At 38.3% G+C, this 24330-nt stretch overlaps 1 long non-coding RNA gene across 1 annotated transcript in view; it reads left to right on the top strand.

Annotated features, from left to right (window-relative positions):
• Positions 1–24330, top strand: part of LOC109550294 (uncharacterized) — a 432204-nt gene that overhangs the window by 333912 nt on the left and 73962 nt on the right. The window contains exons 5-6 of the long non-coding RNA XR_004521593.2: positions 5389–5479; positions 16856–16888. This is a non-coding gene — a long non-coding RNA (uncharacterized lncRNA). The remainder of the gene's footprint in view (positions 1–5388; positions 5480–16855; positions 16889–24330) is intronic.

The following is a 24330-nucleotide window of genomic DNA, read 5'->3' as shown; positions in this document are numbered from 1 at the left end:
GGTAAGCTGGGACAAAGTGAGAGAGTGGCATGGACATGTATACACTACCAGCTGTAAAATAGCTAGTGGGAAGCAGCCGCATATCACAGGGAGATCAGCTCGGTGCTTTGTGACCACCTAGAGGGGTGTGATAGGGAGGGTGGGAGGGAAACACAAGAGGGAAGAGATATGGGGATATATGTATATGTATAGCTGATTCACTTTGTTATAAAGCAGAAACTAACACACCATTGGAAAGCAATTATACTCCAATAAAGATGTTTAAAAAAAAATCTATTTCACCAACTCTGCTGTGGCTGAAACTCTTAGAAAAATCCCTCAATGATATTGAAACTTTATTGTCTTTTCTAAATGAATGATTGCCAGGATCATTGCAGCTTCTGAACCTGGCTGGGGTTTGTCACCTGCTGAGCAGTACAGTTCTGTAGTTTCAGGGATGAAGCAACCATGATCTACTGCCTTTACCCTAGGAATGACTCAGTGATGCTGAATGTCAGTCCCTGCCAGAATCACAGCTGTTCTATAATTCTTCATCTAGTCATAAAGTGTTCTGCTAGTATATCTGCCTATGTCCCTCAGTGATTACCTTGTCTATCTCTATCCTATGACTCTTAAGCTAAGGTTCTGGTTGAATAACAGCCATAGGGAGATGATCATAATCATGTGCTTCAAAGCTTCTCTACCAATGTGGGCAGGATCAGGTGTCTTCCCAACTCAAAAACAAGAGTTCTTTGAAAATATATTAATACTGGCAGTCAAAAAGCACCATCTGGCCTCACAGAGACTCAGTGATCACTATAAATTATGACTGTGAATTCTATTCCAGTATTGTCACCATTCAATATTACTAAAGGTGATCCCTCATCAAACATCACCAGAATTAACTTTCAGGGGCAGTGCCTTTATATATTTTTCATGAATATATTATCCTTGAGGAGGTTTATAAGAAGGATTTACTTCTATGAAAAATGTATTTACTAAATATATTCAAGTAGAATACAGTTCAAAAATATATTCACAAAAACTATAGAAGCACCTTATTAACTATATATAAATATCATATGTATAAATAATATATAGTTATGACATATAAATAAATATAACTAATTTTTTAAATTATAATATTTTATGATAATATAAATAGGGACTGTATTAACGAGGACAATTAATATTCAAGATCATATGTTCTAGGAATATATTTTTAAGGCATTCAGTCTCATTCACTCTCTGCTTCTAAATCTCCAGCCACAACAAGAGAGAGCTGGCACTAAGGTTGATGAAAATATTCCAAAAAATGTAGCCATAAAAAAAGGGGAAACTGGTCAAGTTAAACTAAATAGTTATAAGAAACAAGTAAATTTGAGAAGATTTTCACTTGGGAAATTGGCCTGTTGTTAAATTATATATGAGTGAATTGGTAATTAAGTAAAATGGCCTGATTTGCTCAGAATATCCCTCCTTTGGTACTCCAGGCGCTGTCTTCAATAAGTACTCAACCAGCTCACTTTCCATTTTTATTCTTTCACCCTCTCAAATACTTTGTGTCCCTCACCATCTGCGGGGTATTGGTTCCAGGAGCCGCGATGAATACCAGCATCCGCGGGTGCTCAAGTCCCTCATGTAAAATGGCATAGCCCTGTTGGCGCTCCGTATCTGTAGGTTCGGCATCTGTAGATTCAACCAACCAGTACAGCTTCCTGCAGTCAGATTACAAATATAGTACAGTGTTCATCTTTGAGCAAAAATGAAGAATATTGAAAAATAAGATAATATCCAGAAAAAACTAACAATGGATAAGGAATGTGTGTTATTTGAAGAAGGGATGAAGAATCTAGAAATGTTTAAAAATGGAAGATGGAAAGGAACAGTTAATAATAGCTTACTTATAATATTTGAAGCTCTGAGGTACGAACAAATTTGAGAGTGCACACTTTCTTGAGATATACATCAGGCTCTAATAACATTCGGCAGGAGTTCATTTAAAACTCAATTAAATCAGACAAAAAGCTAGCAAAATACTGAAAAAAAAATGGGAGAGCGATTAGTGAAAAGTTCACAATTTTCTCTAACAAGAGAAATCGATGAGGGTTGAGTGTGGTGCCATAACAAACGGAATTTTCAAAAGAAATGTTGGAATTAGTGCTGTCGCTGAACGTCAAAAATACAGGGTGACTGTCTTTCCTGGTTTTAAAAATTAGATTTGGAACCAAGTAGACTCATGAACAATAATATTTTAAAGAGCACATAGGGTTTAAAAACATGCATATGTATGTAATCTGTTTTCAGTAAGTGTTTATTGCACACTTACAAAATGCTAGGGCTGTGCCAGGTGCTTCAAAGATGGAAAGGCTTCACCATTGTTTTCAGAAAGTCCACAGTCTATACAAGGGAACAGGAATATAGGGAGATAAGAGCAGGGCAGGGACCGGAGAGGCCAGTGAAGCACTCACCTCAGGCGTAAAATTGAAGGGAGTGCCAAGAAAAAATCAGTAACCAAAATAAATCGTACTTCGATGCAGTATTTTTAAGCATCAAAACTGATGCAAAAATTTCATCATGAAGAAAATACCAACATTTTAAATAAAGCAAGATCACTGTTACTGATTTTTCCTTTTGCTTCAAGCTCCAATATAGCTCTGCATGGCACTGGTCAGTAGTACAGTGCTGGGATAGGCACAGGGCTGAAGGGGTTCTAAAGAAGGAACACCTAAAACTGTTAATAGTGAGAGCAAGATGTGATCCATGAAATTGTTCCTAGAGAAATATAAGAGCCATCTTAATGATAAGTCTAAATTAGCTTGATAAAGATGGGAAGTGGGCAGGCATTATAAACTAGAGAAGCATTCAATATAGATGTCCATAAAAACACAATGATTTTTGTTTTTAATATGGTTTCTCCATAAATAAATTCTTTAAATAGAAAAAAAGGCAATTTCTATAACATACCAAGATTTCTGAGCAAAGATGCCTATGCAAAAATATAAAATATTAATTCAAAAGAGCACTTACGAATTGTCATCGAGAATTTCTAGCTTTCCAGTTCAAGCTCACATTAATTATAAGAATAAAAATCGTATACAGTGCTACTTCTCTACAATGGAATAACCAGATGGCCTTAGCAACATAGGTCTGTGACAAAGTCATGAATCTTATTTCCTGTTTGACTTGTTTCCATATACGTCTGTCCATTTTTAACTTGGATAATTGTGTTTTCTTCCACTTATAACCTCTTTGCTCAACATACCCCGAACTTTTGATTTCTGTATCTCTGCTAGTGTACAAACATATGGATTGAGTTTAGCTGGGTCTATGGTTAAATACCTAGGCAATTTTTAGACTTGTACGTGTAGAATCAATTAATTGTCTTCAGACTGATGTGACCTGATAGCCATTGACTGTGATGTTGGAAAAAAGGAATGAAAGATTTAGCAGACCGTATAGATTTTGCTATTTTCTTGAGGACATAGTGTAATTTATAGTACATTCTTTCTGAACTAGTCTGGTATGTAATTACTGTTAATTGAGCTTTTAAAATACTTATATTGTTTATCAGTACAATAATTTTATAATTTTAGGCCCTAAGAATCTTGATAAACAAACTGCTGAATTCATCCACAGCAAGAGAACATTTTCCAGGGCTTCCCTGGTGGCACAGTGGCTGGGAGTCCGCCTGCCGATGCAGGGGATAGGGGTTCGTGCCCCGGTCCGGGAAGATCCCACATGCCGCGGAGCGGCTGGGCCCGTGAGCCATGGCCGCTGAGCCTGCACGTCCGGAGCCTGTGCTCCGCAACAGGAGAGGCCACAACAGTGAGAGGCCCGCGTACCACAAAAAAAAAAGAGAACATTTTCCAATCTTGACTTTCTAGTGTCCAGTTAACAGCCAAAATGTTATGTCATTATGGGGTCTTGTTTTACCTTTGTATATTTTCTGTTTGGAATGTGAGACACAAAAAACTTGTTGAGTAACAAAAAATAATAATTGCACTAATTACAGAATCTAGAAAATAGTTGTATTTCATTAAAGGGGTTAAGTTAAAACTGGAAGGTTTAGGAAGAGGAAAAACCCACAAATCAGTAGGCTTAAGGAAGATGCACAACCCTAATGAAAGGGCAAGACTGCTCAAAGGTATGCAGGAAGAATATGGTTCATTTCCATTTCCATTCATTTTAGTCTAACATATGGCAATTAGGTTTTACTAATATTTAATATACAGATTGATTTTCGTGCCCTCCAACATCAACTGGAGTAAGAATGGTATCTTCAAGGAAAATTACAAGTTCCACAATTCAGAGATACAATCAACAATGCCCTCATCTGTTTTCCATATTTTGCAAAGCATTAAAATGTATTGGTTGCCAGTTAAGTGGATTTATGGATGATATTTTCTAGTTTTAATTAAAACTGATCTCAGAAAATGAAGAAGTGGCTTAAATAAATTCTTGAAAAGAAAAATTTTAAATAATACTGATAATTTGATTCCTCAGAGGTGCCATTATTACTTCTCGTATAAGCTCTTCCTAAGCCAGGTTACTCGGTAAGGATAATGGAAAACTAGTCAGATGTGACAAAGCTAACCAAAAATTCAAAATATTGTAAATGTTATTTCCAGTATAGATTTATTTTTTAAATATTTATTTATTTAGGCTGCACCAGGTCTTAGTTGCGGCATGTGGGATCTTTTAGTTGTGGCATGCAGGCTTCTTAATTGTAATATGCATGTGGGATCTAGTTCCCGGACCAGGGTTCAAACCCGGGGCCCCTGCATTGGGAGCATGGAGCTTAACCACTGGACCACCAGGGAAGTGCCCCCAGTGTAGATTTATATTTACTGTTGATAATTGCAAACTTGTCCCAAGTATATATTTTCTTCTTTATAAATTGTGTTACTGTAACATAGCTTTTTCGGTGATGGTCATTATGAGTCATATATCAAAAAATACTGAACTTGAAGCTAGATTTTTGAGTTGCTGTATCTCAATGTTTTTAAACAAGGTTTTCCAAAGGTAAATATTGAATCACATTGCTTTCACTAAAAATTAGGATGAATAACATTTTTAGTGAGATCAAAAAAATTTGTATCATTAAAATATAAAATCTATCTTATACTATATTCATTCTATCCCTTTTTAATATCTATCTCTGTGTGTGTAATGACATACATATTATATTAGTAAAACTGTATTGGTGTATAATTTATAAGTAACTATATACTGTGGTAAATTTTAAAAATCTTAAAACTTTATAGTTTTTATTTCAATTTTATGATTGATTAGAAAAGTCTAGAGAAATAGCTGCCCTGCACATTCAGTTCAGGCCACTTAGAAGAATGGCCTGACAGAACAGGACAAAAACTGTTTTATTGAAACATCTGAATTGATTCTTAACAGGTCTGTGGCCCAGCCGGTTTTAGGACAAAGATTGAAGCCAGAATATTTGGAAGATTCCACCTCACTGAAATGCAAGGAGCTGATGTAAGAGGTAGGCAGCCAAGATCAGAACAACAAAATCTGTAGCCATTAGTGCTGAGAAGTTCCAGGAGCCTTTAACAATACACTTCTTTGTTTCTGTTTTACTTTTTATTTTTATGTTTTGGGCTGTTGTTTTCAATAGGGGTTTTTAAAACAGTATAATAGGAATGATTCTAAGTAGAGAGATTTCCTTAAAACTGGACTGCTGAGACATTTATCTTTGCTACAGCTGCTAAAGGCAAACAGCATAGGATTTGCTGGCACAACTACAAACTCTTTCATTTGTAAAATATGCATTGAATGTGTAGTACTTTAACTCTAGCATGCAATACATGTGCCACAGGTAAAGGTTAATGTCTCCCCAATAGGCTTTAAAACTATAGACAGTATCTGGTTTTTGTTTGTTTGTTTTACGTAAAATCCATACTGTGACTAAGGAAGCTGGTTTGTTTTGATTTTTTTTATGTGACTATTGCATTAAAGCAATAGTTCTCAACCATGAGCAATTTTACCTCCCCCTAACCCCATCCACGGGGACACGTGGCAATGTCTGGAAACATTTGGTCATCACAACTTGAGGGCTGGGGATGCTACTAGCATTTGATGGGTAGAGACTAGGGATGCTGCTAAACATTTTACAATACATGGGACAGTACCCCACAACAAAGAATTAACTGGCCCAAAATGTCAATAGTGCTGTACTGAGAACCTTGCGCTAAAAGGATCATCCTGTTTATCCATACGTATTTCTTGAGTTCAGAAAAAATATTTTAAAAATAGCCTTTTCCAATTACTTTTTTAGATTACCTTTACATTTTCTCTCTCTTCTATAATATCTCTGTTCATATGAACACCTTGTGTACCAAGACATTTTATTTTTTAAGATGTTGGGGGTAGGAGTTTATTAATTAATTTATTTATTTTTGCTGTGTTGGGCCTTCGTTTCTGTGCGAGGGCTTTCTCTAGTTGTGGCAAGCGGGGTCCACTCTTCATCGCGGTGCGCGGGCCTCTCACTATCGCGGCCTCTCTTGTTGCGGAGCACAGGCTCCAGACGTGCAGGCTCAGTAGCTGTGGCTCACGGGCCCAGTTGCTCCGCGACATATGGGATCTTCCCGGACCAGGGCTCGAACCCATGTCCCCTGCATTAGCAGGCAGACTCTCAACCACTGCGCCACCACGGAAGCCCCCAAGACATTTTTTTTTTTCATTTTAACATCTTTATTGGAGTATAATTGCTTTACAATGGTATGTTAGTTTCAGCTTCACAACAAAATGAATCAGTTATATATATACATATGTTCCAATATCTCTTCCCGCTTGCGTCTTCCTCCCTCCCACCCTCCCTATCCCACCCCTCCAGACGGTCACAAAGCATCGAGCTGATCTCCCTGTGCTATGCGGCTGCTTCCCACTAGCTATCTACCTTACGTTTGGTACTGTATATATGTCCATGCCACTCTCTCACTTTGTCACAGCTTACCCTTCCCCCTCCCCATATCCTCAAGTCCATTCTCTAGTAGGTCTGTGTCTGTATTCCTCTCTTACCCCTAGGTTCTTCATGACATTTTCTTTTTCTTAAGTTCCATATATATATGTCAACATACGGTATCTGTCTTTCTCCTTCTGACTTACTTCACTCTGTATGACAGACTCTAGGTCCATCCACCTCATTACCAATCCCTCAATTCCATTTCTTTTTATGGCTGAGTAATATTCCATTGTATACATGTGCCACGTCATCTTTATGCATACATCCGATAATGGACACTTAGGTTGTTTCCATCTCCTGGCTATTGTAAGTAGAGCTGCAATAAACATTTTGGTACATGACTCTTTTTGAATTATGGTTTTCTCAGGATATATGCCCAGTAGTGGGATTGCTGGGTCATATGGTAGTTCTATTTGTAGTTTTTTAAGGAACCTCCATACTGTTCTCCATAGTGGCTGTACCAATTCCCATCCCACCAGCAGTGCAAGAGTGTTCCCTTCTCTCCACATCCTCTCCAGCATTTATTGTTTCTAGATTTTTTGATGATGGCCATTCTGACTGGTGTGAGATGGTGTCTCATTCAAGTTTTGATTTGCATTTCTCTAATCATTGATGACATTGAGCATTCTTTCGTGTGTTTGTTGGCAGTCTGTATATCTTCTTTGGAGAAATGTCTGTGTAGGTCTTCTGCCCATTTTTGGATTGGGTTGTTTGTTTTTTTGTTATTAAGCTGCATGAGCTGCTTATAAATTTTGGAGATTAATCCTTTGTCAGTTGCTTCATTTGCAAATATTTTCTCCCATTCTGAGGGTTGTCTTTTCATCTTGTTTATGGTTTCCTTTGCTGTGCAAAAGCTTTGAAGTTTCATTAGGTCCCATTTGTTTATTTTTGTTTTTATTTCCATTTCTCTAGGAGGTGGGTCAAAAAGGATCTTGCTGTGATTTATGTCATAGACTGTCCTGCCTATGTTTTCCTCTAAGAGTTTGATAGTTTCTGGCCTTACATTTAGGTCTTTAATCCATTTTGAGCTTATTTTTGTGTATGGTGTTAGGGAGTGATCTAATCTCATACTTTTACATGTACCTGTCCAGTTTTCCCAGCACCACTTATTGAAGATGCTGTCCTTTCTCCACTGTACATTCCTGCCTCCTTTATCAAAGATAAGGTGACCGTATATGCATGGGTTTATCTCTGGGCTTTCTATCCTGTTCCATTGATCTATATTTCTGTTTTTGTGTCAGTACCATACTGTCTTGATTACTGTAGCTTTGTAGTATAGTCCGAAGTCAGGAAGCCTGATTCCTCCAGCTCCGTTTTTCGTTCTCAAGATTGCTTTGGCTATTCGGGGTCTTTTTTGTTTCCATACAAATTGTGAAATTTTTTGTTCTAGTTCTGTGAAAAATGCCAGTGGTAGTTTGATAGAGATTGCATTGAATCTGTAGATTGCTTTGGGTAGTAGAGTCATTTTCACAATGTTGATTCTTCCAATCCAAGAACATGGTATATCTCTCCATCTATTTGTATCATCTTTAATTTCTTTCATCAGTGTCTTATAATTTTCTGCATACAGGTCTTTTGTCTCCTTAGGTAGGTTTATTCCTAGATATTTTATTCTTTTTGTTGCAGTGGTAAATGGGAGTGTTTTCTTGATTTCACTTTCAGATTTTTCATCCTTAGTGTATAGGAATGCCAGAGATTTCTGTGCATTAATTTTGTATCCTGCTACTTTACCAAATTCATTGATTAGCTCTAGTAGTTTTCTGGTAGCATCTTTAGGATTCTCTATGTATAGTATCATGTCATCTGCAAACAGTGACAGCTTTATTTCTTCTTTTCCGATTTGGATTCCTTTTATTTCCTTTTCTTCTCTGATTGCTGTGGCTAAAACTTCCAAAACTATGTTGAGTAAGAGTGGTGAGAGTGGGCAACCTTGTCTTATTCCTGATCTTAGTGGAAATGGTTTCAGTTTTTCACCATTGAGGACGATGTTGGCTGTGGGTTTGTCATATATGGCCTTTATTATGTTGAGGAAAGTTCCCTCTATGCCTACTTTCTGCAGGGTTTTTATCATAAATGGGTGTTGAATTTTGTCAAAAGCTTTCTCTGCATCTATTGAGATGATCATATGGTTTTTTTCCTTCAGTTTGTTAATAGGGTGTATCACGTTGATTGATTTGCGTATATTGAAGAATCCTTGCATTCCTGGAATAAACCCCACTTGATCATGGTGTATTATCCGTTTAATGTGCTGTTGGATTCTGTTTGCTAGTATTTTGTTGAGGATTTTTGCATCTATGTTCATCAATGATATTGGCCTGTAGTTTTCTTTCTTTGTGACATCTTTGTCTGGTTTTGGTATCAGGGTGATGGTGGCCTCGTAGAATGAGTTGGGGAGTGTTGCTCCCTCTGCTATATTTTGGAAGAGTTTGAGAAGGATAGGTGTTAGCTCTTCTCTAAATGTTTGATAGAATTCACCTTGAAGCCATCTGGTCCTGGACTTTTGTTTGTTGGAAGACTTTTAATCACAGTTTCAATTTCATGACTTGTGATTGGTCTGTTCATATTTTCTATTTCTTCCTGGTTCAGTCTTGTAAGTTTATACCTTTCTAAGAATTTGTCCATTTCTTCCAGGTTGTCCATTTTATTGGTATAGTGTTGTATGTAGTAGTCTCTTAGGACGCTTTGTATTTCTGTGGTGTCTGTTGTAACTTCTCCTCTTTCATTTCTAATTTTATTGATTTGAGTCCTCTCCCTCTTTTTCTTGATGAGTCTGGTTAATGGTTTTTCAATTTTGTTTATCTTCTCAAAGAACCAGCTTTTAGTTCTATTGATTTTTGCTATTGTTTTCTTTGTTTCTATTTCATTTATTTCTGCTCTGATCTTTATGATTTCTTTCCTTCTGCTAACTTTGGGTTTGTTTGTTCTTCTTTTTTTAGTTCCTTTAGGTGTAAGGTTAGATTGTTTATTTGAGCTTTTTCTTGTTTCTTGAGGAAGGCCTGTATACCTCTAAACTTCCCTGTTAGAACTGCTTTTGCTGCATCCCATAGATTTTGAGTCGTCGTCTCTCCATTGTCATTTGTTTCTAGGTATTTTTTGATTTCCTCTTTGATTTCTTCAGTGATCTCTTGGGTATTAAGTAGTGTATTGTTTAGCCTCCATGTGTTTGTATTTTTTACAGATCTTTTTCTGTAATTGATATCTAGTCTCATAGCCTTGTGGTCAGAAAAGATACTTGATACAATTTCAATTTTCTTAAATTTACCAAGGCTTGATTTGTGACCCAAGATATGATCTCTCCTGGAGAATGTTCCATGAGCACTTGAGAAAAATGTGTATTCTGTTGTTTTTGGATGGAATGTCCTATAAATATCAATTAAGTCCATCTTGTTTAATGTATCATTTAAAGCTTGTGTTTCCTTATTTATTTTCATTTTGGATGATCTGTCCATTGGTGAAAGTGGGGTGTTAAAGTCCCCTACTATGAATGTGTTACTGTCGATTTCCCCTTTTATGGCTGTTAGTATTTGCCTTATGTATTGAGGTGCTCCTATGTTGGGTGCATAAATATTTACAATTGTTATATCTTTTTCTTGGATCGATCCCTTGATCATTATGTAGTGACCTTCTTTGTCTCTTCTAATAGTCTTTATTTTAAAGTCTATTTTGTCTGATATGAGAATTGCTACTCCAGCTTTCTTTTGGTTTCCATTTGCATGAAATACCTTTTTCCATCCCCTTACTTTCAGTCTGTATGTTTCCCTAGGTCTGAAGTGGGTCTCTTGTAGACAGCAAATATATGCGTCTTGTTTTTGTATCCATTCAGCCAATCTGTGTCTTTTGGTGGGAGCATTTAATCCATTCACATTTAAGGTAATTATCGATATGTATGTTCCCATTCCCATTTTCTTAATTGTTTTGGGTTCGTTATTGTAGGTCTTTTCCTTCTTTTGTGTTTCTTGCCTAGAGAAGTTCCTTTAGCAGTTGTTGTAGAGCTGGTTTGGTGGTGCTGAACTCTCTCAGCTTTTGCTTGTCTGTAAAGGTTTTAATTTCTCCATCAAATCTGAATGAGATCCTTGCTGGGTAGCGTAATCTTGGTTGCAGGTTTTTCTCCTTCAACACTTTCAATATGTCCTGCCACTCCCTTCTGGCTTGCAGAGTTTCTGCTGAAAGATCAGCTGTTAACCTTACGGGGATTCCTTTGCGTGTTATTTGTTGTTTTTCCCTTGCTACTTTTAATATGCTTTCTTTGTATTTAATTTTTGACAGTTTGATTAATATGTGTCTTGGCGTATTTCTCCTTGGATTTATCCTGTATGGGACTCTCTGTGCTTCCTGGTCTTGAATAACTATTTCCTTTCCCATATTAGGGAAGTTTTCAACTATAATCTCTTCAAATATTTTCTCAGTCCCTTTCTTTTTCTCTTCTTCTTCTGGAACCCCTATAATTCGAATGTTGGTGCGTTTAATGTTGTCCCAGAGGTCTCTGAGACTGTCCTCAGTTCTTTTCATTCTTTTCTCTTTATTCTGCTCTGCAGTAGTTATTTCCACTATTTTATCTTCCAGGTCACTTATCCGTTCTTCTGCTTCAGTTATTCTGCTATTGATCCCATCTAGAGTATTTTTCATTTCATTTATTGTGTTGTTCATCATTGTTTGTTTCATCTTTAGTTCTTCTCGGTCCTTGTTAACTGTTTCTTGCATTTTTTCTATTCTATTTCCAAGATTTTGGATCATCTTTACTATCATTATTCTGAATTCTTTTTCAGGTAGACTGCCTATTTCCTATTCATTTGTTAGGTCTGGTGGGTTTTTATCTTGCTCCTTCATCTGCTGTGTGTTTTTCTGTCTTTTCATTTTGCTTAACTTACTGTGTTTGGGGTCTCCTTTTTGCAGGCTGAAGGTTCATAGTTCCTGTTGTTTTTAGTGTCTGTCCCCAGTGGCTAAGGTTGGTTCAGTGGGTTGTGTAGGCTTCCTGGTGGAGGGGACTAGTGCCTGTGTTCTGGTGGATGAGGCTGGATCTTGTCTTTCTGGTGGGCAGGTCCACATCTGGTGGTGTGTTTTGGCGTGTCTGTAGACTTATTATGATTTTGGGCAGCCTCTCTGCTAATGGGTTGGGTTGTGTTCCTGTCTTGCTAGTTGTTTGGCATAGGATGTCCAGCACTGTAGCTTGCTGGTCGTTGAGTGAAGCTGGGTGCTGGCGTTGAGATGGAGATCTCTGGGAGATTTTCGCCGTTTGATATTATGTGCAGCTGGGAGGTCTCTTTTGGACCAGTGTCCTGAAGTTGGCTCTCCCACCTCAGAGGCACAGCACTAACTCCTGGCTGCAGCACCAAGAGCCTTTCATCCACACGGCTCCTTAATTTGGGATGATTCGTTGTCTATTCATGTATTCCACAGATGCAGGGTACATCGAGTTGATTGTGGAGCTTTAATCCACTGCTTCTGAGGCTGTTGGGAGAGATTTCCCTTTCTCTTCTTTGTTCTCACAGCTCCCAGGGGCTCAGCTTTGGATTTGGCCCCGCCTGTGCGTGTAGGTCGCTGAAGGACGTCTGTTCTTTGCTCAGACAGGACGGGGTTAAAGGAGCCGCTGATTCGGAGGCTCTGGCTCACTCAGGCCAGGGGGTAGGGAGGGGCACGGAGTGCGGGGCGGGCCTGTGGCGGCAGAGGCCTGCAGGACGTTGCTAGCCTGAGGCGCGCTGTGCGTTCTCCCGGGGGAGTTGTCCCTGGATCCCGGGACCCTGGCAGTGGCGGGCGCACAGGCTCCCCGGAAGGGGGGTGTGGATAGTGACCTGTGTTCGCACACAGGCTTCTTGGTGGCGGCAGCAGCGGCCTTAGCGTCTCATGTCTGTCTCTGGGGTCCGCACCTTTAGCCGCGGCTTGCGCCCGTCTCTGGAGCTCGTTTAAGCAGCGTTCTTAATCCCCTTTCCTCGCGCACCAGGAAACAAAGAGGGAAGAAAAAGTCTCATGCCTCTTCGGCAGGTCCAGACTTTTCCCCTGGACTCCCTCCCGGCTAGCCGCGGCGCACCAACGCCCTGCAGGCTGTGTTCACGCTGCCAACCCCAGTCCTCTCCCTGCGCTCTGACTGAAGCTGGAGCCTCAGCTCCCAGCCCCGCCCGCCCCGGCGGGCGAGCAGACAAGCCTCTCGGCTGGTGAGTGCCGGTCGGCCCTGATCCTCTGCGCTGGAATCTCTCCGCTTTGCCCTCCGCACCCCTGTTGCTGTGCTCTCCTCCGCGACACCGAAGCTCCCCCACTCCGCCACCGGCAGTCTCCGCCCGTGAAGGGGCTTCCTAGTGTGTGGACACTTTTCCTCCTTCACAGCTCCCTCGCGCTGGTGCAGGACCCGTCCCTATCCTTTTGTCTCTGTTTATTTATTTCTTTTGCCCTAACCAGGTACGTGGGGGGTTTCTTGCCTTTTGGGAGGTCTGAGGTCTTCTGCCTGCGTTCGGTAGATGCTCTGTAGGAGTTGTTCCACGTGTAGATGTATTCCTGGTGTATCTGTGGGGAGGAAGGTGATCTCCGCATCTTACTCTTCCACCGTCTTCCTGGAAGTCCCAAGACATTTTTAATCCTAATTTTATGACCATTTTATTGTTATTATATTTGTTCTAGTTAAATAATTTCTCCTCTTTTCTTTATCAAGTATAACTATAGCAGCTGGACAATTGCTGCTACATTTCTTTTCAACGTACTTTGTTATTAATATGAGTAAATATTAAACACTGTGGGATCCATTTAAGAGGAAGTGCTTTGTGATACATGTTCTCAGTTAAAAATTACCATTATCCACATGAATAAATAAATTTCCAAGCAAGTGACTGAGCTATTTAGTCCTTTCACTTCATTTTTTTCTCATACAGTTTCTTTCTCTGCTGAAAAGTGGCAATGCTTTATCTTGATTAGTTTTGAAACTTTTCCTCATAGCATTAAATCCCCATCCACATACTTTTGTGAGGCCCCAGTTACTTCAATGACATACCTTGCTTTTCTTCACTGCGCCTAATAGTAAGCTTTCCACGCCGGAACCCATTCTCTAACTCATATTTACAATTTGCTAAAAAGCTGGGTAACTATGGCAAAAGAAAATGTTACTTGCATTGTTCAAAAATTCATCTGCAATGTGGAAATTCTGACTTGAGAAGAGACCATATTGACAAATAAAGGCTACTCTAGCTATAGAAAGAAACAATTTAACAGGATAATAAGCTGATCCTAAGAGAAGAATTTATAATAGAAATAACACAAAACCTGGATTCGGAGCAGATACAATTTCTCAACCAAAAAAAAGTGGAACAAATATTCTATAACTTTAGGTGGTAGTATAGCACTGTATTTATTTTGAAGTCACCTTAGAACTAGTATGTAAATATACAAACTCTAGATTTTAAATAAAAATGATTGTAAAATTTAGCAATCACTAGAAACATAGCTATTGATGAGATATATGAAGCTCTTATGGGGAAAAAAGAATTCAAAGAACTGCAGGAGTAACTTAGGACTATACAATGATTATGGAGAAATCTTTTTTTTTTTTTTGCGGTATGCGGGCCTCTCACTGTTGTGGCCTCTCCCGTTGCGGAGCACAGGCTCTGGACGTGCAGGCTCAGCAGCCATGGCTCACGGGCCCCGCCGCTCCGCGGCACGTGGGATCCTCCCGGACCGGGGCACGAACCCGTGTCCCCTGCATCGGCAGGTGAACTCTCTGCCACTGCACCACCAGGGAAGCCCAAGAAATCATTTTTGAAGAATGCCATTCCCAATACATTCACACAAACATGAAAAGTATAGTTTAGAAGAAAATAAAGCAGAAATAGAGTGGTACAAAAGGCACACAGATTTTGTTTTAAATGAAATGATAAAACATATAAATAAGACCAAAGCATCCTCAGAAAAAAATTACATTTTTAATAGAAGCTAAAACTTTAGGATAATCACAAAATGAAAACAGTCGAAATCACCACATTTAAAAATAACAAAACAAATATCAGAGATATTTATGTCTAATGTACCTTACGTAATTAATGATACAACAATTTGTTTAATGTTTGTTCTATAACAAACTCTATGGAAGATGGAGCTGGGGAGGAAAAGCTTTTCCTCTACCCTTTTAGGCTTTTTGGGATGGTCTAAGAATTAAATCGACATGTGACAGATTAACAGGAGAAAAAAAGTTTAATTACATACATACAATAGAGGGGCTCCATAAGAATATGAGACCCACAGACAGTTAGACAGTCGAGGGGGAAGGGGTCTGGGGCTTCAAAGTGGAGGAAGACAGTTCATAGGCAGATGAAAAGAGCAAAGGTTTGGTAAACATACATTTGCCAGGCCATGCAAGTCTTTCCGACATAAAAAGAATTTATCTTCAGTAGTAGCTGTCTTCATGGTGCAGGCTCCCCATCTAAAGTCTTTAAGGTAGTTAAGGAGGAGATAAAACGAAAAACTTCCTGAGTCTTTTATTTCTCAAGAACCAGCTCCAGACAATCCTCATGCCAAAGAGACACACTTCGAGGTGGCAAATTTTGCTCCCCTGCAGTGGAGACTTGCTCGTGTTGTTCAGAGATTCAGCCTGGGATCGAGCACTGTGCCAGGAAATGGACAGCTAATCGCTACAGATTTCAAAGGCATTTATACTCCCAGCTAGGGCAGGCTTCCTGGAGGAGCTGGACCTTAACTAACAGATAAAATACAGACATGCAGTGAATAGAGTAGACATTTCAGAGAGGAGGAAATGGCACAGACAAAAGAGAAATTGTGGTAAGAGTGTAATAACAGTAAAAGTTCAGTTGGGTTTAAGGCACGTGAAGAGCAGTAGCAGGAAATAAGATTATATAGGTACTTAGGTAGTTCAGTAAGACATAATTGCTTAAGAGTTACTGGGAAAATTAGAATTACCAATCCCATTCTATCATTCTTACAGCATTTTAGATTTGGGGGAAATACCCCAGGTCATATATACCAAAAAGTCATGAACCTTTGTCTCCTTCAGCTTCTTTCTCTTGAGAAGTCAAATTAGGAAGTTTAGAAATTGGCTAATGTTCAGCATGTGTCCTTTGACAGTTTATTTGAACTGAGAATTGTTTAATTATTTTGGATTTGTAGTTTCAGATGCTTTAGAATATGGACATCCCTTGAAGTGTCAGACTCAGGTTTCAAATTGTACTTAAATTCTCATCCAGCAAGGACATTCTTTCTTTCTTCAAGACTTAACTATAGGGCTTCCCTGGTGGCGCAGTGGTTGAGAGTCTGTCTGCCGATGCAGGGGACGTGGGTTCGTGCCCCGGTCCGGGAAGATCCCACATGCTGCGGAGCAGCTGGGCCCGTGATCCATGGCCACTGAGCCTTCGCATCCGGAGCCTGTGCTCCACAGCGGGAGGGGCCACAGCAGTGAGAGGCCCGCGTACCACAAAAAAAAAAAAAAAAAAGACTTAACTATAGTATATGAGGTAGACACTGTGCCAGTTATTTTAAAGCAGAAAGAGTTAATATTTATATAGCATCCTATAAAATGTCCTCCTGGGATTGAAACCGATATGAGTCAGCAAGCCTTACGTTAAAGTGTTAAGGACGTTTCAGGTGTAAAGAAATTATAAGGTTTCAGGAAGGGAGATAAGCTCTTGGTCGATTAAGTAAATATGTAAGGAACTTAATAGAAAATACATTTTCAACTCCAGATTTCGGAATCTGGAGCCTACCATCTCTGATTATCTGTGATATTGGAGACTTTCATGCCTTAGAAGTTTGGCTGAGAAGAAGATGGTAATATTTTTCAACTCTACTCAGAAAATAAATAAAGTAAACAAATTAATTAATTAGCAAAAGTAATAAAGTGGCTAAAGCTGCCTGGTACACCAGTAATAAAGTTAAGCACCAGTCTAGTGGTTCTTCTTTATCTCACAGGGTACTTCAGTGCCGCGCTTTCTGTGGAATTAGGTGAGTATAAGATAATTTATTCTTGCACACCCTCCCCTTTTTAGGTTTTCACCTGTCCCTGTGTTTGTAAAGAGCTAAATAGCAGAAAAGAGGACTGGCCAGGTTACAAACAAACTATATCATCAATGGGATGCATGAGGTTAAATTTATTTTGAGCCTGACATCATCCAGAGGAGTTACTAGTTCACGTTGATACAGAAACAGGTCACAAGATAATAAAAAATACACTCTGGGATCTTCACACAAAAGATTGAAAGAAGCAAAATACAGTAGTAGCATGGGCCTTTAAGTATCTCATTCTTGTGCCTGCCAAAGGTTCAGCATCTTTTTAGGAAAGCTCTCTTAACACTTTCATGATGGTAGAAGATAAATTGTTGCTTTCCAAAGCATGCACATATGTCTTACTGGAAGACAATGTAACTGTAACCTGTGGTTATGTGCCTTGATTTAAAAACCTTTGTTGGCTTCTAACTGTGAAGATTTTCAAGCTGACAAAGGATAGGGACTCGTATCTCTATTCTGTTGTAAAAAAATAAAAATAATCAAGTGCGTTAAGTTATTCTTTCTGCATTTAAAAAAACTTGAATATCAGCAGTAAAGCTGTATGTCAGTGTATATTAAATATTCATATCCTTGCTAAGAAGCTATCCCTCTGTACAGTATTTCCCCTATAAAGTTTTATTTTATTTTATTTTATTTTTACTTTAGGACATCCTCCTATATGTTTTCCTATTCTTCTGTTTTTCATACTTGTTTTGTGTTTTTGCCTATATTGCTTTAAACCTATAATAAATTATATATAATAGAGAAAGTGCTTAAAAACATTTTCAGATATATTTCCATATCATGTAAATATTGTTGTTCTAGAGGCTTTCCTCTCCCCATCCTCGATCCCCTTGAAGAAGTGACTTTCTGGGTTTCAATAAGTACTCTTGGAAACAAGGAAGTCATTTTTCAGCTTTGACAGTCAAACGAGATTTTTTTCGTTTGTTTGTTTAAATTGGCAATAGGACAATAAGCTTGAAAACCCGGCTTTATCAAGAGAAGGGGGATTTTCTTTAGCATATCAGAATGCAGCCTGGCAGTCTTAGATAACACAGGTACATCCATAAGACTCTATTTTCCCATGACAACTAGTGCTTGAGAGTTGCTACATAGGGTAGGAGGGACAAAAGGCAGCAGAGTTCAAACCTGTTTCATCTTGATTGGAGTAGAGAAAAAATAAAAGGGAGAGACACACAGGTGCACAGGTGTGAGCGACAAGTGGCCTGAAGGTTTAGTTCTTTTTTAACTGAACTTGTCCAGAATGAGGAGGTATGTCAGAAACCACCTGAATGTTCAAACATATGAGATGGTTTAAATGAATTATGGAACTTCTCAGTGTAATATTATATACTCATTAAGAAAAAATGGCAGTAGTTTTGTTTAACTACTGGTAAAAATAAGTTTGATTAAAATGATGTTTAACATAAAGAAGTAAGGGAATCTTTGGAATTCAATTGTGAATGTATGCTAGGCTCGGAGGAATTGCGTTGTTGTCAGGTAACTTCTCTTTCTCTCTCTCTCTTTCTAAATAGTTAATTGTCTCTTTGACTTTGCTTCTCATTGTGTATCTGCTTCAGTTTTCACTTTCTCTCTAATCTGATTTTGAGTTCATTGATCTACTTACATATTGTCCTTAAACAATGGCCTCAACCCCCAAGATTTTCCGTTTGTTTTCCAAATGAGTACCTGTGCCCTAATTCTTATATTTTTGAACCATCTCTCATTTGTCTACCTTGGATCAGAAGTTCATAGTTGATCCAATGAGCAGTAGCTGCAGGGTACAAGAGGTCAAAGAGGGCATAAAGTGGCCTATTTTACAGTCATGGATAAGATGAGATTTCTGTGATGAGGATGTAAGAGAGAAGATTATATTTCTAGAATCAGCTGATATGAAGAAAAAAAATCTGTTTAGTAAGGTTGGGAAATCCTGAATTCATCAAGATTAAGCAGTTTTCTTTAATATAGTACTACTGAGAATCTTTGATATATGTAAATATTCAGATTGGTAATTTCATACCCCAAATTAAATTGTCTAAAGACCTATCTTTTGTTTGCTTTTAAGAGCAATTCTTTGTATAGTTTTCGAACACATTTCAAAATTTATAGATCCATTTTGGAAGGGAATACTGTTTAAAAGAATATTGTACCATTTTTATTGAAATGCATATATTTAAATGTGAATATGCATATTCACTTGTTCGTTCAAAATCCATTCAAGGCCTACTACATGGCAAGCATTGTGCTGATGCAGGGAAGTAAAAGTTTACAGAACGCCACGATATTAATAGCTATCACTGCTGGGTAGAATAATCATGCATAACTTTTTTTTTTTTGCTTAATTTTTGGCTTATCAATTTTTGGCTTTTCTTCTTCAGTGAACTATACTATTTATTTGACAAAATAATAAAACGATTTTCTGAACTAAGTCACCCAAGACAAAAAGAAGCTCCAGAAGGAATTCTATTTCCATCACTAGTTATGATGTTGATATATCGGAGGCCACTAAGTCAGGGACCAGCTGAGTTTGGAAGTATACAGACACCACTTGTTATGAGGTTTATAACCAGCATGAGAATTTCTACGTTGTTGATATATATATTTATAGGTCTATTTGCATTCAAAGACACAACTGTCTCTTTAAAGCACTTGAATCTACTTTACTGAAAATCCCTCATATTACTGAGGCTTAAGTACACTGAGAATTAAAGAAAGAGTATTTGTATTTTTACCATTGAAGTTGTCTTTACTTTGAAGAAGAGTCAGAGACCTTTTCATTTATAATATGATTAAGGGATTTAAACAACAAAGATGGTTTATATTATTTTGCTCAGTAGCTGAATTAATCATTCCTCTTCCACGTACGTGGAAAGATAGTACCTCCTGCATCTCAAAATTAGGTGACTATGTGGCCTGCTTTGGCCAATAACAACGTGAGCGGAAGTGATGGGTGTCACTTCCAGGTGGAAGCTTTACGAGCCAGAGTGCGATGGCCTTGCTCTCTCTTTCCCTTGGCCATCAATGATGGCTGTGTGAGAAGCCTGGTTCCAGGTGAAAAGATGCAGAGCAGAGCTTTCAAGCAATAGGCAATGTTTATGGAGAACAAGGGAAGGCTAATCTTTTGAGATATTATAACTACTGAGATTTTAGAGGATGTGCATCACTGTAACACAGCTTTCTCCCTTTGACTGACACTAGTAATTTTATTGAAGATAGCTTAATACAGTTTTCATAGTACTAAGAGTAGAGGCTCTGCAATCATACTTTATAGGTTCATACCACAGCTCTCTCGTTAATTTCTTTGTGTGGTACTTTGGCACGTTACATACGTTTTCCTTTGCCTCGTTTTCCTCAAATGGGAACAATAATGCCTTTCTTTATAAGGGTCTCAGGAGGAGTAAATTTCATGACACACATATGGAAATAAATGAAGACCATCCAACAAGAACAAGTGAAGATTATGTATACATAGGATAGGAAGGGAGTCAGGCGCCATCATCTGGATTTGTCAGAGATTCAGAGGCAGGCAGAAGTGTATAAAAGCTTTTTAGTGAAAAATCGGAAGATTTTAAGTATGCCCTGGTTGGGTGTGGTTGGCCAGGAAACCCAGAGGCAGACTAATGAGAAGTGGGGCATCCTTGTAATGAGGAGAGCATGTTTGGGTTTCTCCAGTTGTCTCTAAAATTGGAATCAAAGGTAAAAATTAGGGAAGCTGGCAGTTTTTAAGTCCTGATTCTTGGGATTAATTGCTACGGAGATTATGATTTGGCTTCCTGGACTCATCGCTACAAATCGTGGGTCAGTGTTCTATTCTTATGTAAGATCTGGTTCGTTTGTAAGTCTCTCACACGTGAGATATGCATTGTAACTTATTTTGCACCATATCTAGCTATAATAAAATCAATAAATAATACTTATTATTTTTGTTATTATGATGGATATCATTAGTCCTAAAATAATTGTTAAAAGTTATTCGGCTATTAGGTACTCCTTTTGATTTGAACGGACCTTTAGCTTCTCCCAACAATAGCTACATTTCTACATTATAGTGTCTGAACTAAATATTTTATTATAAATTAAAATAAATATTCTAAGTAGAAAGAGAAAGTAAGTGAAGCTACCCTCTTTTTAGACATCAGTTTCTTGTTGGCTGGGGTTTCCATCTTCCTGGAAAATTACATATGATGTCTGTTACTTGGAAATGAAGGAGCTAAATTAAGTTAAGCTATTTCTAATGAGACTCAGGATATCTTGATGGTAAATGAACAAGAAGTACATGTTAGGAGAAAATTAGAATGAGACTAAGGAACACAGAAAATCTGAACTCTGCAGGGCATAGATCTCATTCCTGGTGCTCCAGGAGGCCTGCAAGAGAGCTATACTTTTTAGAAAAATAAACTATTTGAAACACTGTGTACTGTATTAAACTCTCTATTATAAAAAGTGTACAGAAAGTACAGGAGAAATATGACAAACATTCCTGGACTATCAGATTTAACAGACTATTAATATTATGCTAGGCTTCAATTATTTTCAAAATAAAAATATAAGATATAAGTCATAGTTCTTGAAGTGTATTTTAAAGCCCTTTTCAAACACAGTCAGCTTCACTACAGCCAAGAAGTTCTCACTAATCAGAACATAACCACTAATCAGTATATAATTTTTATACTTTACTGCATCTTTATATATTCATAATAAATATGTGGTATCATTTAAAATTTTGTTTACATTAATAGTAAATAGCAACAAACATTTCATACTCTGAAATGTTACTTAATTTTCATTTTTTCTCTCAACTTTAAATTAAATGTTGGCATATGGAAATGTAACTAATTCATTTTAGTTACTCTGTATTGAAGAAATGTTTGAATGGTCTAAAATATATCTTTTCAATTAATAAACAGGGCTTTTTTTCATTTTTACAAATAATCCTCCAATTAGCAACTTAATATACTTCTCTGGGCACATGTGGTAGAATTTCTGTAGAATATGAATCTTAGAAATGCTAGATGCTATACATGTCATCACCTACCAGATATGTATTGCCAAAGTGCTTTCCAAAGTGCCTTATTACTCTGTACACCAACACAATGTTTATTAGAGACCTTATTGCTCTATATACCAACACAATGATGCTTCTTATACTTTGCCAATCTAATGCATATGTGATAGGATATTGTGATTTATTTTACATTTTATTAGTTACACTTTTTATAATTCTGTTCTCTCTCTGTTGTTCAGATTGGATCATTTCTATTTTTCTATCTTCAAGTTCACTCTTTTATTCCTCTCACAATCGTTCTGCTACTAAGTTTCTTTGTTCTTAGTTATTGTATGTTCAGTTCTAAACTTCTAGAATTTGTTTCTTTACATCTTCCATCTCTTTGCTGTGTTTTTCTAATTTTTTCATTTGTGTTTTAAGAATGTTCGTAGTTGCTGACTGGACCAATTTTAGGTTAGCTGCTTTATTTATTTATTTTTAATTTATTTATTTTTGGCTGCGTTGGGTATTTGTTGCCATGCGCGGGCTTTCTCTAGTTGCAGTGAGCGGGGACTACTCTTCGTTGCGGTGTGCGGGCCTCTCATTGCGGTGGCTTCTCTTGTTGCAGAGCACGGGCTCGAGGCACGTGGGCTCACTAGTTGTGGCTCGTGGGCTCTGGAACGCAGGCTCAGTAGTTGTGGCGTACGGGGTTTGTTGCTCCACGGCATGTGGGATCTTCCCGGACCAGGGCTCAAACCCGCGTCCCCTGCATTGGCAGGTGGATTGTTAACCACTGCACCACCAGGGAAGCCCAGGATAGCTGCTTTAAAATACTTACTTGACAATTTCAACACCCATGTGATCTCAGTGTTGGCATCTGCTGATTGTAGTTTCTCAGTTGACTTGAGATTTTCCTGACTTTCCAAGTGACAAGTACTTTTGGATTGTATCCTGACATTTTGCCTATTATGTTACATGACTCTGATTCCTATTTAAGTCTTCTATTTAAGCAGGTAGTCAACCTGTTATGTTCGGAAGTCCTGGTTCATTTGTGTGGGCTGTGGTTCAAATGTCAATTTAGTTTATAGAGCCTGTGCTTCACTTATGTGTTACTCAGAAGACAGGACTCTACCACAGTCTTCTTAGCACTGACTGGGGATTGAGGTTGTCAGAGTTCTGCTCACAGGTCATTTGTATATTTTTGTCTAGGGCTTTTTGTTGTGATTGGCAGGAGAGATAAAATGAAATGTATTCCTACCATCTTGTCTTGCTCATAATTTACTTTTCATGTGCTATTTCAACATATAAACTTATTAGTCTTTTTTCTGGAATGAAAGCACACCTTATTCTACCTAGAATCCCTTTTATTAATCTTCCCCAATTTCTTTCACCAGTTAAGAAGAAGACAATTTTCCAATTCAAATAAAGATTTGTTAGCAGTTCTAAATCAGAAGGCTTTGGGAAGCTCTGTTGCTTTAACCATCATTCTGAACTTTTCTGTTGAATGTCTTAAAATTAGAATCCAGAGATTTATTTATTTATTTTTGCGGTACGCGGGCCTCTCACTGCCGCGGCCTCTCCCACTGCGGAGCACAGGCTCCGGGCGCGCAGGCCCATTGGCCACGGCTCACGGGCCCAGCCGCCCCGCGACACGCGGGATCCTCCCGGACCAGGGCACGAACCCGCGTCCCCCGCATCGGCAGGTGGACTCCCAGCCACTGTGCCACCAGGGAAGCCCCAGAGATTTATTGATTCTATTCTCTCAAATCAAATAACCATTGAAATGACAAAGTGCATACTTGTGGCAAAGGACTGCCTGCTGGAATATTATTATTTAGCATGTCATCCCCAAGAGCCAAGTATCAATTTATTTAGGTCATACTCACACTCTCAGCTGTGATTCACTTTACAGGTAAATTGAAAGGTAGTGATAACGTTTTGTCACTGGTTGATGGACAATCCCCTTGTTGTAAGTAAAAGAGGCAAGTGAACAAATGGTATGTCTGAACATTTTGTTGTAGAATATTAAACACTTCTCCCTCAAATCATGCCTGCAGTCTCTGTAGCCGTAGAATCAACTCTACATAAAGCTGCTATTTCACTTTTCTGGAAGGCAAGAGCCATAAATTCTTTGCTTTCCAGGAGATTATAGTTTTAAGTGTGTGATAAGTTTCATTTTAGTTGCTGGACTGAATGTCATTTAAATATTTTTGATACCAAATGGATGGATGATGATAACATCTTGGGAGATTATCTACAAAATAATACTAAGCAATACTGGAGCATTAAAGATGAATTCACTTACAATTCATTTCCAGTTGTAATAAAGAAAAATTAAGGAGATCCAAATGATATCTTGAATTTTGATTGCCTCGAAAAAGGCAAATGACTGACTTCAGGTGTATCAGAATTTTAC

The sequence above is a fragment of the Tursiops truncatus genome, chromosome 13 (assembly GCF_011762595.2).
Source record: "Tursiops truncatus isolate mTurTru1 chromosome 13, mTurTru1.mat.Y, whole genome shotgun sequence".
NCBI classification, from domain to species: Eukaryota; Metazoa; Chordata; class Mammalia; order Artiodactyla; family Delphinidae; genus Tursiops; species Tursiops truncatus.
The sequence above is the reverse complement of the archived record's forward strand: the minus strand, read 5'-3'. Positions and strand labels throughout refer to the sequence as shown.